Source organism: Polypterus senegalus, unplaced genomic scaffold (genome assembly GCF_016835505.1).
Source record: "Polypterus senegalus isolate Bchr_013 unplaced genomic scaffold, ASM1683550v1 scaffold_3531, whole genome shotgun sequence".
In the NCBI taxonomy this organism is placed as follows: Eukaryota; Metazoa; Chordata; class Cladistia; order Polypteriformes; family Polypteridae; genus Polypterus; species Polypterus senegalus.
Window position 1 is genome coordinate 26,081 of NW_024381772.1, and position 20,100 is coordinate 46,180.

General features: G+C 39.3%; 1 long non-coding RNA gene across 1 annotated transcript; it reads left to right on the forward strand.

Moving 5' to 3' along the window:
• The first annotated feature begins 370 nt into the window (after positions 1 to 370).
• On the forward strand, positions 371 to 14,737 carry LOC120520909. Its single transcript, XR_005631903.1, has 3 exons — positions 371 to 479; positions 5,590 to 5,609; positions 14,705 to 14,737. It is a non-coding gene; the product is annotated as an uncharacterized LOC120520909 (long non-coding RNA).
• Positions 14,738 to 20,100: the final 5,363 nt, after the last annotated feature.

Sequence of the window (20,100 nt, forward strand, 5' to 3'; positions counted from 1 at the left end):
ACAATAAAACAAAACTGACCGCCCACTTCCGTTCAGCTTTAAGTTCGAGGCATTGTTAAGTTTGCACCAGTAAGCAGTAATATACGTGACTGGGCTGGAGCTAGTTCACGTCTTTTTTTTTTCCACGAGTCTTACCGTGACCATTTCTGACCGAAATCATTCTCACCTGCCAAGACTCGACGCTCGCTTGCAAGCCGTCCGCACCGCACGTGTCTTGTTTTTTTTCCGGCACGGGAGGTTCACGTCAGTGATGTCACTGACCGCCCTATTTAAAGACACGGCGCCGGCTAAGGCAGAGTCGCAGATTACGCAAGAGCGCTATGGGACTTAGCTGTTGCTGATGTTCGCAAATACCCTCGGGAACTGCAGCGAAACGCGTTGAATAGTCGAAGCAACACACACGAACGTTCTGTCCCGGAGGAAAACCGCCATGGAAAATTCACCGTCTAGCAACCGCTATCGAGGCCAGATGATTCATGGTAAGCAGGGCAAGCATTTTTTTCTTTTCTAACGGGACTCTTGTGTGTTTAACTGCACACAGCACTGTCAATTTACACTTCATGCGGGAACGTTTAGTGGCTCTCTCCTCTCCAGGTGCCCCAAAGCATTAGCAACGCCACAGCAAGAAGCGGAAGCAAGTGCGCAGATTAACAGAGGTTGCGCCTTATGGGGCAGTATGCCACGCAGCAGTGAGCGCCCACCGCAGCGGACCCCAAGCACTAGAAGCACCTGGCGAGTCGCATGTAATATGAACCCAATGAAGTGCATTTGTTGTTTTTGGAGGCTGTTCGGACAATTAGATAAGAGACTGGATTCTTTCTGATTGCTCGTCAAATTCGTGTGTGCGCCTTTTCGCTTTATATTTGATAATCTCTACAAGCTCTCTGACGCCTTTAATATTCAGTTGTTAAGCATTTCTCACTTTGCAGTTTCAGATCACCAGTATTATTTATTCATGGATCAGGTTTTACAAGTACTGACAATGTGCTTACAAAATGAAAATAAAACAAACCAAACATCCTGTTTAATCTAACTTGAAATCCGAGCCTGCCTTGCCAAAACTGGGACAAGGAGGACTGCAAGAAAATTTAAAGTACTTGTTCCTAGTGTAGAAGTATGGCATTCTATCTGTGTAGCATTGCCAGATGTTTGGTTCCAGCATGAGCACAATCTCAATTTTATCTTGCTGTCCATCTGGCACCACCCAAGAAACTCTGTCATTGAGTGTCCCTGCAGAAGGTGTCCAGTTATTTTCTCACAGTGTCTTCCTTCCCCAGACAAGGTCACAGTTGTGAAGAAGGGGCTCAGTGGGCTAGAAATATGCTCGGAACACTTTGCAGCACAAATTATTTAATTCACCCAAACTCATGTTTCTCTCCTTGTCCATGCCACTTTGACACTTTGGTTGAGGCCTGTCATTTTCTTTAGCTTTGTCTGCCAAATTGTGCCTTTTGTCTTTCCTTGGGCCACTTGGAAGGAAAAAGCTCTTGTTACCAGGGGAATGTGGCTATATTTGCAACTCCCAACACTTTCCTTTTCCTGCTATTCCATTTCCCTGACTGTGGTCCACAGATTATCATAAATACAAATTCTATTTCTCTGTGACCTTGAAAGGTTTGGATGCAGTGGCTTAGAAAGTGGATGGGTGTGTGCTGTGGTTGAGCCATAAGTTCTCATTTTCTGTTGTACCCTTCGTCCACAAACATACATGAATTTTATGCCTTTCTGCAGTTGTTCTGTTGCTATAAAAAGCTCAGACGAGCAGGAATTCTATTTGTTTTACTCTATTGTGCTCCTCGGCTTTCTTTTTATTTCTGTTGCAGTCATTTCCTGCTCATTAGACACAACAGCCCTTCTGATATTTGACTGCTGACACCTGTCCAGCTGAAAGCTGCAACTTTGAGCTCAGTCCTGGGAATGTTTTCTGTTATTGTCTGTTTATATAAAAAACAAATTGCACAAACATCTGTGCACCTGAACACTTGTGGCTCTATGGCATATGTGGCCCCATTTGACTATCCAAAATACTTCTGGAGAGCCATGACCCTCTTTCTCATGGGTCACATCCATCCAGCTTTTTAACCATGAGCCTCCCTTTTCTTAAAGCCTCAGCTGAAGACCACCTCAGAAGGAAAATTATTTAGCCTGCACATTCTCAGGGCCAGAGTTCCTGGTGGCATGCTGAACATTGCCATTCTGAGGCAGTGGTGGTTTACGTCAACCATTCCTGCCTTTAATTAAACTATGTGAAATAAGCCGTCTGCTCAAACACAAACAAGCGTGTAAGGCTGCGGTAAAGAGCCCTTCTGGGGTGCTGAAGGGTCTGTGATGGAGAAAAGAAGCTGAGCAATAAAGAGGAGGCTGATGGGCAAGGCAGCAGGTTGAAAATACCTTAAACAGTGAGTGGCAACTCTTGGTTTAGAATGCATTGCTCTTGTGGACACCAAAGATGGTGCAAGGCACAACTCTCGCTAGGTGACAGCAAACTTTACACCAGCGTGAAAATGCACAGAGAAATGTAAATCTAAGGAACCAGATGCATACCTCGAGAATCCCTTGATGTTTTAGAATTGAGAACTGTTTTGATACTTTCTCACCACCATGACTCTGTGGTGGACCAATTTAGAACTTGATCTTGCATTTTGGTATGTGGAGGAAAAATTGGTGTACCTGGAGAAAATGTAAAATCGTAACTACAGCTAGAGTTGGAACCCAGGACTCTGCAGAAGTGCTAAATGTCAAACCTGTAGCAGTTAGCAATTCTAATAATGTGTCCCCTCCATTGCTCTAAATGTAGGGTGGTATAAGTCAACTGAGTGAGTACAAAAGTTTTGACCTTGGCGATCACAAACACAGCATCGCATTGAGGATTCTGGCGGACTTGCTCAAGTAAGCAGCAGGTGCTGAAGAGTCTAGAGGTGTGAAGTATGTGGTCATTGCTCAGTCACTGATTCAATGATGTCAGTTTGAGCGAACATTGTGACATCTAGTGACCTTGCACACCACAAGGCAGATGAAATGTGAGTGGTTGCGATAAAGCTCATAAGGAAATGAGTGCTCTCAGTGCCGTGTTAAAGCCACCACAAAAATTCTGACAAATCATTTAAATTTGGGCAAGGATGCTATTTTAGCAAATCGTGCATCAGGAAAGTATTCCTGCGCATCACTTTTTCCACATTTTGTTATGTTACAGCCTTATTCCAAAATGGATTAAATTGATTTCGTTTTCCTCAAATTCTACACACAACCAATAATGACAAGCGTGAAAAAGTTTGAGAGTTTTGCAAATTTATTAAAAATAAAAACTGAGAAATCACTACATAAGTATTCACAGCCTTTGCTCAATGCTTTGTCAATGTACCATTGGCAGCAATTACCCTCAAGTCTCTTTGAATATGATGCCACAAGCTAGCACCCTATCCTTGGCCAGTTTACGCCCATTCTCTTGCAGCACCTCTCAGCTCCATCAGGTTGGATGGGAAGCGTCGGTGCACAGCCATTTAAGATCTCTCCAGAGATGTTCAATGGATTCAAGTCTAGGCTCTGGCTGGGCCACTCAAGGACATTCATAGAGTTGTCCTGAAGCCACTCCTTTGATATCTTCTGTGTGCTTGGGTGCGTTGTCCTGCTGAAAGATGAACTGTAGCTAGTCTGAGGTCCAGAAGCGCTCTGGAGCAGGTTTTCATCCAGGATGTCTCTGTACATTGCTGCAGTCATCTTTCCTTTATCCTGACTAGTCTCCCAGTTCCTGCCACTGAAAAACATCCTTACAGCATGATGCTGCCACCACCATGCTTCACTGTAGGGATGGTATTGGCCTAGTGATGGCGGTGCCTGGTTTCCTCCAAACATGGCGCCTGGCATTCACACCAAAGAGTTTAATCTTTGTCTCGTCAGACCAGGGACTCCTGGTCTGAAGAGTCCTTCAGGTGACTTTTGGCAAACTCCAGGTGGGCTGCCATGTGCCTTTTACTAAGGAGTGGCTTCCATCTGGCCACTCTACCAGCCTGAGCCTGATTGGTGTGGATTGCTGCAGAGATGGTTGTCCTTCTGGAAGGTTCTCCTCTCTCCACAGAGGACCTCTGGAGGTCTGACAGAGTGACCATCGGGTTCTTGGTCACCTCCCTGACTAAGGCCTTTTTCCCCCGATCACTCAGTTTAGATGGCCAGCCAGCTCTGGAAGAGTCCTGGTAGTTTGAACTTCTTCCACTTAAAGATGATGGAGGCAGCTGTGCTCATTGGGAACTTCAAAGCAGCAGAATTATAGTAACCTTCCCAGATTTGTGCCTCAAGACAATTCCTTTGACTTAATGGTTGGTTTGTGCTCTGACATGAACTGTCAACTATGGGACCTTCTATAAACAGGTGTGTGCCTTTCCAAATCATGTCCAATCAAATTGAATTTACCACAGGTGGACTCCAATTAAAAATGCAGAAACATCTCAAGGATGATCCCGGAAACAGGATCCACTGAGCTCAGATTTAGAGCTTCATGGCAAAGGCTGTGAATACTATGTATATGTGCTTTCTTAATTTTTTTATTTTTTATAAATTTGCAAATCCAAACTTTTTCATGTTGTCATTATGGAGTTGTGTGTAGAATTCTGGGGAAAAAATAATTAATCCATTTTGGAATAAAGCTGTACATAACAAAATGTGGAAAAAGTGATCCCTGAATCTTTTCAGATGCACTGCATGAACAGTGGCATTTAATACTGCTGCCCAAGCAATGAGATTTGCAAAAACAAGGGAGTTGCATATCCCAGCAGCACTGGACACAACACATGAACAAACTGGATGGGACAGAGGCATTTTAGCATTATTTATTCAATTAACACAATTGTATTTTTTGATGTGGGAGGAAAATCTAGTATACAGAAAAGAACAACAAACTTCTAATTGACATCATCAAGGCACAGGATTCAAACCCTAGATGCCTTTATAATGAGGAGTGCTTATGATCATTCAAGAGAAATTGTCTATTGCCTGTTCATCACAGTGTGAAACATAACTATAAGTAATAATCTGCACAAAACTCTAAAGTAACTGATAAGAAAAGGAATATTTAATAACTGGCCTGTTTTCAGACACCCATCTTTCAGTTGAACAGATGCCTATACATGTTTTGATATAGTCAACTGCCCCGATTCCTGCCTAAAATAGGGATGTTGAACTCTGGGCAGAGTGGCTCCAGGTTTCATTCTAACCTTTTCCTACTGGGTGACCAGGTTTCACTGTTCGTAACTTTCTCTTCATTTTAATTGCCCTGCTTGTAAGGATTCAGTCCTCTGAATTGATTCTTTCCATCATTAAATGGTAGCCAAACAGAAATGAGACATGACATAAGCTGACAGATGACCAGCTAAATTGGGGCTTCAAGTCCAACCAGTTGCAACCCAACCAATTTCTTAATGAGAATCCACTTCTTGCTGTTAACTAAACTCATTTAATTCCTTAGCTTGTTGCTGCTCTCATTCAGCTACAGCAGACCTTTTCAAAACTGTTGATTTTCGTTTTTTGTAAGAACACCACCAATGTTTTGTGACCTTGAGATCAACCTTAGAGACCTCCACCTTTCTTTATTTTCAGATATCGTGTGATGGGCACAGGTGAGCTGGTCATGTAGCGTCTTGTTTGTGTCTCATTATTGTTTGGCTGCTATTTGGAAGAAGAAACAACTAAGGGGCCTGAGTCACATCAATTAAAACTAAGGTAAAACAAGTTAATCCGCAGCAAAAACTGGTCACTAATGAAGATAATCAGAATGAAAACCTGCAGCCACTGTAGCCCCCCAGGATCAGGTTCGACATTCATGGCCAAAAAGGTCTGAACATAGCAATTTAAGAGCTGAATGTTGTATAAAAATGTGTCCCCTGAAACAATATTTGCATTTGGTTTTGCAGGGGTTTTTGTCTGTGTGATGTGTATTTTAACAGTTTGAGGCCATTTTTCTTCTAGTGACTGTTATTAAGCACACTTTGTGCTACAGAAGTGAACTTGGATCAAATGGAATTAGTCAAGTTTTATTTTTATTTAAGTTTGTAGCTCAGATAGAAGGATCTGATTATAAATAAAAAACAAAAAGTAAGTGATGCTTGTAAATGGAAAAAGGGGTATTGTTAAAAGAATAAGATTAAAGTAAATACACTTGAATAGGTGGATAAATATGAATATTTATGATTTTTTATAAAGAATAACTGTAAATGGATCTGGAAATAAAAAACAGATGGATTTATGTACTCTGTTAAATATCAGTTAAAAAGTAGGGGTAGAGGGGAAAGGAATGACAAAATTACACATTTTATAAGTTCTACAAATTTGTGTTGGGTTATATAGCTGGCTATGATGGAAAATCATAGTGGAATAATTCAAGCAGCAGAAATGAAATATTTAAAAGAGTAGTAGGAAAAACAAAGCTGGACAGAATTAAGAACACAAAGAATAAGGGAAGAATTAAGCCAAGAACCTCCCAAGGAACCAAGATGGTTTGGTAATGTGTTAAAAATTAAAATTATGGAATACCTGGAAGTGTGCTATAAGAGAACATGATGAGGGGAGAAAGAGAGGAAGATGTGGTTAGAAACAGAAACCTTTTGAGAGCAGGTGAAACCATGAATAAAAATAAAGTTTGGTAATGGAGGAAGTATAACAAAAATGGTAGCAAAGCCCTGAAGTTGTAAAGGCGTAAAGGGAGAAATGGAAAAACAAGAGTGTACAATCTCGCATTGTGGACATAAATGTTTAATACTGTGTCTTGTCACTTTAAATGATTGTGATTCGGGTGGCTATTTTTATTTTAATAACCCGATCATTGCTCCATTTTGAAGCTCTTGTATGGATTTAACAAAACCATTGGAATTGTTCAGTTGCAGAAATGGATCAGTTTGTAGTGGAAATGCAGTCACTGATCTGGTAGCATTTTACGGAGATCTAATACTTGAGAACCACCTCACCACTGTAAAATGAACTTCATAATAGTGACCTGTACATTGTACAAATTATTTACAGATTGTATTCTGGTTGAGTCTTTAATTTGACTGAAAAGTGATTTATTTTTTATTTAAAGCTCCATTAAATTCTACTGTTACAGTGTGGCTTTATGTATGTATGTATGTATGTATGTATGTATATAATATACATACATGAAGTTGTATTTGAGGATTAATTTTTAATATGGAACAAACACAGTGCTATCAGTCAATCAAATGTTGTTAAACCTGAAACCTGAATGTTTCACAATGGAAATGTGAGTGTGAACATCATCAGGGAATACATATGCGCACAATTATTAGGCAACTATTGAGTGTGCAGATTTATTATGCAACTAAAGGAAAAAAGAAAAATTTCCCATCTCAACTGTTTGTTTTCATCTGTTCTAGTGAGGGAAAAATAAACAAACACCTCAAAATTTACAAATATCTCTGACATTTCAAAAAATAAATCAATCAATCAATGACCAATATAAGCCACCCTTCTTTCCAATAACCGTCATAAGCCTTTCCATTCATGGGTCTGTCAGTTTCTTGATCTGTTGCGATCAGCTTTTTGTGGAGCAGTGACTCAGCCTCCCAGACACTCTTCAGAGAGGTGTTGTTTTTCTCCCCGTAAATCTAGCGTTTAGAAGTGCCCAAGTTCTCGATAGGGTTTAGGTCAGATGAGGAAGGGGCCATGTCATTATTCCTTCATCTTTAAGGCCTTTACTGGCTGCGCAGTTGAGAACTTCGATGCAAGTGATGGAGCATTTGGGCCCGCATAAAATCATGGTCTTTTTCCTGTATCACTGTTTGAAGAGTGTCTTGAAAAACTGGCAGTAGGTTTGGGAGTTGATTTTGAGTTCATCTTCAATGCAAAAGGTCCAACTAGCTCATCTTTAAAAATACCAGCTCATACCAGTACCCACCTCCTTTGGGTGGAGCTCTGTGCCATTACTGATCCCCAGGTCCATCCATCTGGTCATCAAGAGTCACTCTCATCCCATCGGTCCATAAAACCTTTGAAAAAATCTGTCTTCAGATATTTCTTGCCCATTTGCGTTCAACTTATGTTTCTTGTTCAGTGGTGGTTGGGTTTCAGCCCTCCTTACATTAGCCATGTCTTTGAGCACTGAACACCTTGTACTTCTGGGCACTCAGGTAGGTTGCAGCTCTGGAATATGAAAGTACTGGAGGATAATGGTTCCTGGTAGCTTCACGTTTGATTCTTCTCAAATCTTTGGCAGCTAATTTGTCTTTGTTCTCAACACGTTTCTTGCGACCCTGTTGACTATTTGCAACAAAATGTTTGATGGTTCTGTGATCACAACCAATATCTTGTAATTCCAAAGTGCTGCATCCCTCTGAAAGACAATTTTGACTTTTCAGATTCAGTTAAATCTCTTTTGGCCCATTTGCCTGAGGAAAACTAGCTGCCTAATAATTCTGCACACCTTGATATAGGGTGTTGATCTCTAGGCCACAACCTCCTCATTACAAATACACATCACCTGGCGTGCTTAAATCCAATAAGCATTAAGTTAATACAGCTTGGAGTTGGAATATAGCATTAAAAATGATGATATGGTCAAAATACTCACTTGCCTAATTGTGCAAGTGTATGTGTGTGTGTGTGTGTGTGTGTGTGTGTGTGTTTTGATATATATGTATATATATTTATAAAGGTTTATAGATAAAAGGACTCTAAGAGGCAAAATATAATTGTGCAATAAACAAAATCATGAGTTCTTGGTGGGAAGGAAGAAATAAATATTTGTCATGTTTTACAATTAATGTTTAAGATCACTTTGTTTTGAGCGTTGGAGCAAAACGGATGTAATAGTTCCTATACTGTAGAATTCTACCCATGAGTAGGATAGACCAAAATTTAGTTTTCCCCTAAAAAGCTGGAGTAATCCTGGGAAGAGCAGAGTGCAGTTTAGAACACTGACACTTGAGTCGCACAATAAATCCTTTTAGGGTTCAGGGAAAAAAATATTCATCCATCCCACCCCAGTCCCTAAAAAGCACATCATCCCAAGAATATCCGTGAAATCTGACATTAGTGTTGGCTGACTTGTGAGGGCTATCCACCACACAAAATCTGCTTAACCCTTGCCACTTAACAAATTCTTTGGTATGTGAAACCTGTTTCAAGGGAGCTGGTAGCCCTTAAGACCCTGCAGCTCCTGCTTTTGGTTGTAATTTCTATTTACCCACATAGATAGAATATGAATACTTAACATTGTCAAATCCAGTTTACATTTGCAGGCGGATGATTTGATCTAGGGTGCGTAAAATGCAAAGCAAGAACCAGCCCAGTAGAAAGGGTTAGGCTTTAGTTTCACTTGTGAAAATGTGAATGTCAATTTGCAAACATTTTGTGTGACGGAATGGTTTGCATGACCATGAAGATGACCCTTGATAAGGCTTGCTTGCTGACAATCCAACGTTGCCCATTTATGTGTGCAAAGTCAGTTTGTAAGCAGTCTCATGTTTTCAGGGTATGCAAGTTTTGCTATAAATGACACTTATTTATAAAACACATTTTCATATAAGTATCTCTAATTGCTTTGCAACAACAAAATCAGCAATAATTCTTAAATTTAAGAGAGCTGCAAAAAAAGTGAAAACTAAAGAGCAATTTATAACACTTTTGTAAGACTGCAAAAGTGAGAAAGTCCAGCTTTAATAAACAAATATTGGTTACACTTTAGGAGCCCATTACAAACCAGCTATTAATCAGAATTACATTTATTGGCCAAGTATGTTTGGATACAAATCCTTTTAATTGACTCTACCAAGGGTAGTTGTATGACAGACTTATGTATTTGATAAGAAATTAAATATCTTGGATAAATACAAGATAAAAGAATGTAAACATATGCATGTAAGGTGCAATACAGTACAGAGCATACTAAATTAATACTGAATTATGCACTAGCAATATGTAAGAATATTGCATGATACTGTGAGCCTGGGCTGAGCAAGGCAGCTGAATTAACCATATATGACCTTGATGACTTGTGGAAAGAAACTGCTCTTGTATCTGTTGGTAGGCAACCTTGGGGTGGTGATTCATGATCAGCTATCTATCAAGGACCATGTTACTACAATCTCTCACTCTTGCAGATTCATTTGGTACAATATCTGCAAGGTCCGACCATATCTGACAGAATGTGCAGCACAACTCCTGGTCCAGGCTCTGTTTTTGTTTTTTTTCCACAGATAGACCACTGCAATTCTCTGCTGGCAGGAGTACTCCTTTGTGTCACTAGACCACTGCAGATGATTCAAACTGCAGCAGCACTCAGTTTTTCACTCTGCTGAGGTGGGCATGTGTAACTCCTCTCTTCAGATCACTCACTACATACAGTTGCATGTTTTAAGATCAAATCGTTAATGTAGCCTACAGAATGGTCAGTAGGTTTGTTCTCTCTCTCTCTCTCTCTCTCTCTCTCTCATACACACACAAAAGAAAATCTTGAGACAAGATTTATTTTTTTCCAAGTCTCGCCCTCCTCTTAACCATTTTCAACCACAGCCACAGTCCTCTCACCTCTCATTTGTGTGAATGCTTTTGTCAGATACAGTTCCTGCATTCTCGGCTCTTATAAATTTTTTACATTTTCCTCACTTTAAGTTCCCAATAAAAGAGGACTTATGTCCAAATCTTATTGAAGAATTTCATCCCAAAGGGTTATTAAAGAAGAAATGAGTGCACGGGCAACCCTATCACAGAGAAAGCGATGAAGTGAAACGAATATATGTGAAAAATTGATGATCGGTTACACGGCAAAATGGTTAAATCTATCAATAGACTATGCTGGAACAGTTGGTGTTGATTTTGTGGAAGATGAAAACATCAACTTACAATATCCATAGAATATCTACAACGTTGAACCTGTCTCGGTCTTCCACGGCCAAATTACTGTTGAGAGAAGGATGTATCGTAATGTTTGCGTAATTTATGTATGAGTGATGGGCTATGCAATAGGACAAGATCCGTTGTATTCAAAATTGGTCAAACAATTCTGACATGTACAATTTTAACAGGCAACAAGAAAGGTAATGTATATATATTCTGTGGATAACCTTAGACACCAAAGAGATCTTGATATCCATTAAGTATTAAAAGTTTAGTTTCCCATGAGAATAGCTATTGCTATGACAATTAACAAATCACAAGGACAAACCTTTAAAAAGTCAGTTTATTAGAGAAAGAAGCTATATTCACTCACGGGCAGTTATACATTGTGTTTGTCATATGCAAGTCAAACTCTGAATCAACATTCAATTGATATTGACAGAAAAGTTAATGAAAAAATTTGTTTACTGTAGTTTTACAGTAAAAGTGTAAGTTTAAAATATTTGCATGTTGATTTCAAAGCCAAACAGAACAAAGCGTATAATGACAGATTCAAATCCTCTAACACAACTGAAACATAATTTTCTTTCAATTTTATTCGTCACTATTCTTTACTATGGTTGATTCTCGCTGTAATGTAAAGTTGTTCTATTATGTATATGTAATTTCCATGAAAATAATCTATTCAAATTGTACATGCTTCCCCATACGAGCACAAATCAGAGAGTGGCTATACATTTTATAAATCTTAAACACAATTTTTTTTGTTTTATGGTACACTTTTGTGGTCTATGCTTCTCAACCACTGAGATCTGTTTATGAATGTGGCCTGGTGTCCACCTCGCATGGTATCAAATTTCAGCCCAGGCTATTTTCATGTGAAGCTCCTTGCTGGGGACAAGCTGCCCACCTCCATTCGATACTCTGACTCACTCAAATGTTCAAGAATTGCTTGTTTGTGAATTTTTATCTTGCTGAGATTCACTGTTGAGTTTTGTTAGTCTGGGATTTGTAACTGACTTGTATTTTGTTCTCAGCACTTCACTTGGAATGATCAATTTTTGTCCCTTTTTGCCCTATTACACTTGTCCCCAGACTGATCTTATTCCGTTATGTTGCCAACTTTTTTTTTTTTTGGTAAGTGTCCAATAAGAAGAAAAATGCAAAAGTAAATCTGATTGTTTTTGTTTAAGCTTAGTCTATAACACCTGTCAAATCGGAAGGATGAGGCCTGGATGCAAGGTTTATTGATAATTTCCTGCCCATTTTATGAAACTGGAATATTACAGGTCTTTGTAAGGTGGGAAAACTAGTGGCAGTGATATTTTCATCAGACCTGACTATTTGTTGTAGCCTGTTCTTGTTTAGCTGCTGATCCAAAATGCACTGTAACAGATGAGCTTAGGAGCCTCCATGATTGCTGTGTGGGGTGAATCCAGCAGCTCTGTGGAAGATTGAATTCCCTCATTTGTTGCAGGAAGTACATCTGCTGCTGTGTTTTTAATGGAGTCTCAGTTGGTCTTTCATGTCAAGCCCCAGATAATAATTAAATCCCAAAAACATGAAGGTTTCCATAACGATACCTTTAAGTATAAAGAGGAGAGGGATATGGGTGGGGGGCTTCGAGCCCACTGTTATCTGCACATTTTTGAGTGTGTTTTTAGCTTCAGATTGTTCTGACTACACTAAAGGGCCACCTGCATACTCTACAATCTGTATACGGACTTGTCTCCTTTAATGAGTCAATGATGATCATGCTGAGGAGTTATGGCAGGTTTATACTTCACCGATGCATGCTCCAGCAGACGCCTCCTACTAGGAAAAGCATTTTACTGTTTATACTTGCGCTCTACATAAATCTGGAAGAATCACAGGTGACAGTGCAAGATATTATCACGGTGAGAACAGGTTTGGCTTCACTGTGTTGTGAATTGCCTGAAACTGCCATTTAAATTCTGATAACACTTGCCGCATATCTCTGAAAAGGATGTTTAATGATTAAATCCATCAATCCTGGGATGTGCCTATTCCAGCTAGCATTGGACCACAAGCAAAAACAATCCCTAGACTGGGCAGGAGCTCATCCAAAGGTGAATACAAGCACTTGCATACACTAGTGTCATTTTAGTGTAGCCAAATCTGCACATCTTTTGGAAGGAAACTGGTCACACTGTGGAAACCAGCAAGAAAACATGAAACTCCAGGCAGGGAATACCAGCGGACTCCCTCCGGGGACAGAAGCACTACCGCTCTGCCACCATGTCACTCCATGTGTGTAATTATTAACAGAATTCATTATTTAAACAAAATTTAAAGATTTATCTGTAAAATATAACATACATACTTTAATGCATAATGAAAGTGATATCAAGTATAAATCTAAGGATTCTAAATGTGCAGAGAGTTGGACAGTTCAAATATCATACGTTTAATGTGTTCTGTGTGGTGATCTATTGATTGCCACTGCTGTCAGGTCAGGAGGAAGCTCCAGATGCTCAAAGCGATTAATAACTGGGATAACAATTATGCGGTCTGCTTTAATGACAAAGTAAACTGCGAGGTTAAAGTGGACATTCTGAGATAAAGCTGAAATTTCCACTTTAATCACAAAATATACCTTTTCACCATGTCCTTTAATTTTTTTTTTCTCTGGGGCTCAAATGCAGTACATTATGTTGATGTTGTAAGTTACTGCAAGATGGTATGTGAGGCTTTTAAAATGTATCGTGTCATTACAATCGGAATATGCGATGCTTGAATACAAAAGCACCACGAATGCATTTGTATGTCGGCATTTTGCTTACCACATCGAACCATTTATCAAGCATCGAGGCGCACATCGATCCGTGAGGATCCGCGAAGCGGCTTTCTGTCACATGTAGATAGTAAACAGAGACTCTGACGTCACATTCCAACTTTTATCACACTGTGACGACCCGACTTTTGCTGGTAATGCATCTCACATACGCCGCGTGGTCAGAGGACCCGTCAAATGAACGTTGGCAGCCATGATGCGGCAGACGTGTTCTGAGAGTGAGTATAAACAAGACCATAGAGGTGCAGTCATTGAGTGTAGAGAGGAAGAGCACACATCCTTGTGGGGCACCAGTGCTGATTGTACCAGAGCTAGAGGTGAGTTTCCCGCTGTTTCCTATTTGACAGGAAATTGAAGCTACTGACCAGTCGAGGCAGGAACAGAAACCTGGTGGGTTTAGAATGGAGGAGTTCAGGAGGATTCTGTTAAAAACTGAGCTGGTCCATAAGACAGAATACTTGAAATAGATTCCTGGGTTTTTAAGATGTTATGTAATGTATTGCAGACCCATGTTGACAGTCTCTAATCCTTTTTATTAACTATGCTATTAACAATAAATTATCAGCAAGAATGTGCCTTGAAACATCTGTTCCTTTTAGTTTTTCTCTTTGGTGTATCATGCATAAAAGGCTTACAATATATACTACAACATTAAGATGTTAATCTGCTATAATGGATGCCTAAAAGTAAGGTTTTACTCAGATATGGCAATGATTATTGATTATATCAACAGGAGGTTTGCTTTGCCCTGAGGCCAAGAGTTTACAACTGCCATACTGAAGTGTGCTACTGCAGCTGTGGGTTTCTTTAGCCTGTAACCCAGCAGCTGAAGCAACATTGCTGTGTAGGTGACAAAATGAAGAGCCACAGTGCCAAAGTTCTAGGTGCTTGTAAAACAGCCTTAGTTTTCTGTAGTCCTGAAGCTTTCTTTATAATGTGTTTTTCCCTGTCTCTCTCTTTCTCCCCTGACCCCCAACTCCTCCATTGTCTGGTGATTCGACTGCATCTCAATTCTACTGTTTTCATGTGGAATCCATCCTTCTCCCTCAGACCAAGAGGTAGGCTGCTGGGATTTGATACTTTTCTTTCTGCTATTGGATCGCCTGGTAGGTGATGGCCAATGTCAGTTGAACATAGCCTTCTTTGTAAATATTGGGCTGCACTAGGGACACACAATCTCTTCATAGTTTTACTACTGGCGCCCCCAGCTATCTCCAAAAGTAGTGGCTTGTGCCAGCAATTGGATTTAATTGAGCCAGTGGGGTGCTGTTTCTGATCTGCCACTGTCTAATTTAAGATGCAGGCTCTTGTTGCTGGGGAGCTTGAGTGGGGGCTTTGTTTCTGACAAATTAAGTTTCTTGGCGAAGTGCCTATCTGCATTGGGGTACGGGGTGGCCTGTTGAGTTCTGTCTTTTGTTAGTGTTATTTTGCCAAAATAAATCAAATTCTTCCCAGTATGAAAGATCACTTTGTATGCACTATGTGGGTGCCCATAGATTTATTAAGACTAGAGCAATGACCTTTGCAATAGATGTAACCTCAGAGAAGATCTTCACACCTTGAATTGTTTTGTAATGTTGGCTACTGGGGAACAAGATGTGGTTGGTGCTTCTTCATTTCTCTCTCCCTCTCTGTTTTAATTGACAATGGTTGTTTCACTTTTTCAAGCACTTTGAGCTACATTTGTATAAAAATGTGCTATATAAATAAATGTTGTTGGTTTTGTTTTGTTCTCAAGCAGCTTTTGAGGTCCTGGGGTTGAAGCACAGGTGGAATAGCATTTAAGTATCTCAGAACATTAGTCAGTGTGGGTCTGGTCTCTAAACAGTCAGTAACTGGTCATTTCAAAGTAGACATGACCCACCTTGACCTGTGATATCTCCCTGTCTGTATATCTTCTGGCCATCGATTCAGATCTGCTGTGCTTTTTAAGAAATAAACTTATTAGTTAAAATTTAAAATGCTGCTTCATATAGATGTTTTACTTAATCTAGTGTACACCTTGAGATATGTGTTTTAATTAATCATGTTCCTCTTCTGGGGAGTAAATTTGTAGTCTATGTGCATATGTGGCTAAAGTACTGGACACCAAGGCTGCTTTCCTCCAAGTACTTCTACCTCAAAGTGATCCTGATCTTACTCGGCTTCTTGGGGCTTTTTTATCCAAAAAACTCTGCAATCTGTTGAGAGCTGACAGTGAACTTGGTAGTTCCTCTTATGTATTGCATAGTGTTTGACCTAGATGACCTGGGTCTTTCAATACATATGAAAAAGTTTGGGAGCAAAAAGATAACAGTGGTATGTCTTTCATTTCCTAGGAACATCTGAGTGCTGGGGTGTTTTCCAAACAAAGATTTTTAGTGAAGCAGTATTTAGTTGTATGAAATTAAATCAAATGTGAAAACTGACTGTGCAAAAATGTGGGTATCCTTGTAATTTTCTGATTGGAGTGCATGTAACTGCTCAATACTGATTACTTGCAACACCAAATTGATTGGATTAGCTCATTAAGCCTTGAATTTCATAGACCGTGTGTCCAATCATGAGAAAAGGTATTTAAGGTGGTCAATTGCAAGTTGTGCTTCCCTTGACTCTCCTCTGAAGAGTGACAGCATGGGATCCTCCCAAACATCTCAAAGATCTGAAAACAAAGATTCTTCAGTATCATGATTTAGGGGGAGGCTACAAAAAGCTGTCTCAGAGGTTTAAACTGTCAGTTTCAACTGTAAGGAATGGAATCGGAAATGGAAGGCCACGCACAGTTGCTGTTAAATCCAGGTCTGGCAGGCCAAAAAAAATACCAGAGCGGCATATGCGCGGATTGTGAGACTGGTTACAAACAATCCACAGATCACCCAAAGACCTGCAGAAACATCTTACTGCAGATGGTGTATCTGTACATCGTTCTACAATTGGCACAATTTGACAAAACATCTGTATGGCAGGGTGATGAGAAAGAAGCCCTTCTGCACTCACGCCACAAACAGTCGCATGTTGTATCAAATGCTCATTTAGAAACCAGATTCACATTTGGAACAAAGTGCTTTGGACTGATGAGAAAAACAAAAATGAGTTATTTGGTCATAACAAAAAGCAATTTGCATGGTGGAAGAAGAACACAGCATTCAAGAAAAACTCCTGCTACCTACTGTCAAATTTGGTGGAGGTTCCATCCTGCTGTGTGGCAAGTTCTGGGACTGGGACTGTTAAAGTCGAGGTCAGATGAATTCAACCCAATATCAACAAATTCTTCAGGATTCAAACATCAGCCACAAGTTGAAGTTATGCAGGGGGTTGGATATTTCAACAAGACAATGACCTAAAACACAGTTTGAAATCTACAAAGGCATTCATGCAGAGGAAAAGTACAATGTTCTGGAATGGCTACAGTCCCTGACTTGAATATCATCAAATCTATGGGATGATTTGAAGCAGGCTGTCCATGCTACAACCATCAAATTTAAATTTACTTTGAAAGTTCAGCCAATGATAAACAAAAATCCAAAAGAATTAAGAGGGGTTCCAATCTTTTCATATGACTTGTAAGGGCACATTTAATATGGCTTTCTTCTTGGTTAGTGTATTCTGGCCTTTGTCTATCTGACCTGGCAGTAAAGAGCAGTAGTAATGTCACATACACAATTAAATTCTTGGGTGTCCAACTATAGATGTTTGTTCAAAGGCCAGAAGATAATCCAGCCTATTACCTAGTGGTCTCCAATTAGACCCTTGGCTTGTTTTCCTATTACTGCTTTTGGTTCCTAGTTGCAAATTTTCTACTTCCCAAAGCTTGCATTTTTCCTATAGCTCCTCCTTCAGATGTTTGATCTTAAAACCAATTTGCTCATCGGCTTACACAGACCCAACATCACAACCCACTACTCCCCTTTTCTATGTATCACTTCCAGGCCCAAGGAACAGCATGATGCCTTTTACAGTTTGTGTCTGATGTAGATTATCCTCATGCACTTGCTTTCACCTCACTACAACTTGCCTAGTTCATTTGTGTTGCTGACCTACCTCCAGGTTAGAGATGCTCCAATCGATTGGTTGCTTGATCTAAATCGGATGATTTTCACTAAAAACAACTTGATCGGTAATTTGGCATATCACAAAAAATGATCTTTTCAGCCCCTGCTTTTTTAGGCTTTACAATAATTTTGTTGCAGTGTTCCTTACGAGGGTATTATGGTAATTGAGCCAGCCAAAAGGAATTGGAAGTGTTCCTGTCAACTAGACATAACGACAAGAAAAATTACTTTAATGAATTCATACCCTTGTTTTCTCCTTTAAGTCAAAATGGACACTGAGTTTGAGAGCAAGCTTTTTTTTTAAGGTGCATTATCTTACATTTTTATTTGGGAAAACAAATGAGGAGATGAATTTAAATTCGCTTAGTAAACAATAGGCTTGTTCTTTCTTATAAATCTATTAAACATGTTAGTCTTGTATTCTTGAACAACGTATAGCACACTTGATACATTTGTGGGTTTTAAGGATGTGTATGGTGTAATTTGTTGCTGTGTATCATACAGGTATACATTTTGGTAAGAAATAAGTACTGGAATGTTAAAATTGTAATCCATGTTTACAATTGCACTTCAATGATTATAATTATGAATGCCTAGCTGACACACTGAAGAAAAAATACACCTGTATAAAACAGTAAATGTATACTTTAGCGTAAAAAAAAAGCTGTACTACAATTAATAATTAAATTGTATATATGTATGTATAATTGCATTTAAACAATGTTTAACTGCCAATACCAATTGTTTTTATGTATGATGGTATTTTTTTTTTTTTATTTTTTGGCTTTTCAGAGAAAATGTTGAAAACCACTTTTGTATGTATGTACATTACAGGAAAAAAATCAATGTGTAGCTTGTAATTATGAGAAGCATTTTTTTTTTTTCTGCCTTCGGTTTTATAGGTATACTATAAAATATGTACAAATATACAGTATGTATTTTAAGAAAATTTCAGTTACTTTAATATTATATGGTCACTGAACAGTAAGTCTACAGATTTCATTTTCTTAATAAAAATGAAAAGTTAACATCTGTAGTCTAGTTTTAATTATAAAAATACACTTTAATATAGCTAAAGCTTCTGTGCATTTTTTTGCGTTGTTGTTTGTGTGGGGTTTTTTTTTTTTTTTTTAAGGGATAAAGGAAAAAGTCAGTATCAGCATAATCAACATGAAATCTGTGATTAGTATTGGCCTTAAACTTGATTGGAACATCCCTACTCCAGATTTTTGGTTTTGTTTTGTCCCCACTGTGCTACCTCTTTTCTTATTTCCTTTTGTTGCTTGTGGGCCTTCTTTTCTGTTACTCACTGTACTCTCCCCAGGTGTGGTCAACAGGCAGCTGTGGTTTTGGGCATGCTTTCCGAGGAGACTGGGAATCAAAGACAGGGACTTTAAGAACCTTAGCATTGTAATGTCATCTGTTCTACAGGAGCCTTTTTGGGTGACCCAGCTGATCACAGAAATCCAAGTTTAGTACTGCAATTCACTAAACACTTTGTGTAAAGATGTTTAGAATGATCCATGTCATGGAAGGTGCTATATAAATTAGGACCAAGGTTGATCCTGCCATTATGTTTGTTGGGGACAAGGATTTTAGTCTTGTAAACTTCTGTATTAATCTCCCCAGGTTGCTTATCCTGACTGTATTGTGAGAATTTTTATTAACTTTAAGTGACTACTTCACTGATATTTTCATAGGTAACATGGCCTTAAACATAAAGATGCCCACTGCTGCTTTCTGTCCAGTGCCTTCTTTGGTTTACTACCTTGTTCTGCTGTGTTACTTTGTTTGGGTGTGAAATGTTTTACTCTTTTGACATTACTTTGTGAAAGGAGCATTATAAAATAATGAACTTTAAATATCAGCAAGGGTCTCGGACAGTGGCTGTCTGTCATCTAGTGAGCTGGTTTCAAAGTCTGTGAGTTCAAGAGGCTGACTTAGTGCATTCAGTCTTCACTGGGTGTATTAAACACAGTCAAGCAGTTGAGGTCCCTAGTTTTCTTTTTGCCTGCAAAGGATTCCAAAAGGATTAAGCACAGCTGAAAGTCTACGGGCATTGGGAGTAATGAGATTTGACACATGGATGCTAGTAACCCTTCCTCACTGCCTTGCCCTCTCTGCATTTAATGAGCTCTAATAGAGCATGTGAATGTGCTGCATTGAGATTTCTGAAAATGGCTTAACCTGCTTGTGCCAAATGGACAGTGAAGACATGGTTTTATCCTTTCAGGTTCCTTTGTGTGTTTGACTATTACGTTCTGTGAGCGCCAATAGAAAGCATGTGCTTGGGAAAATGAAACTGCTCGAAGGTAGCTTTAATGCTGGTTGTGATGTGATGTAGTTTAGGAAGTGTCTTGTTTGACACCTCATGGAATCACAGAAATTTTGGCATTACTCATATCTGTTTTGGAA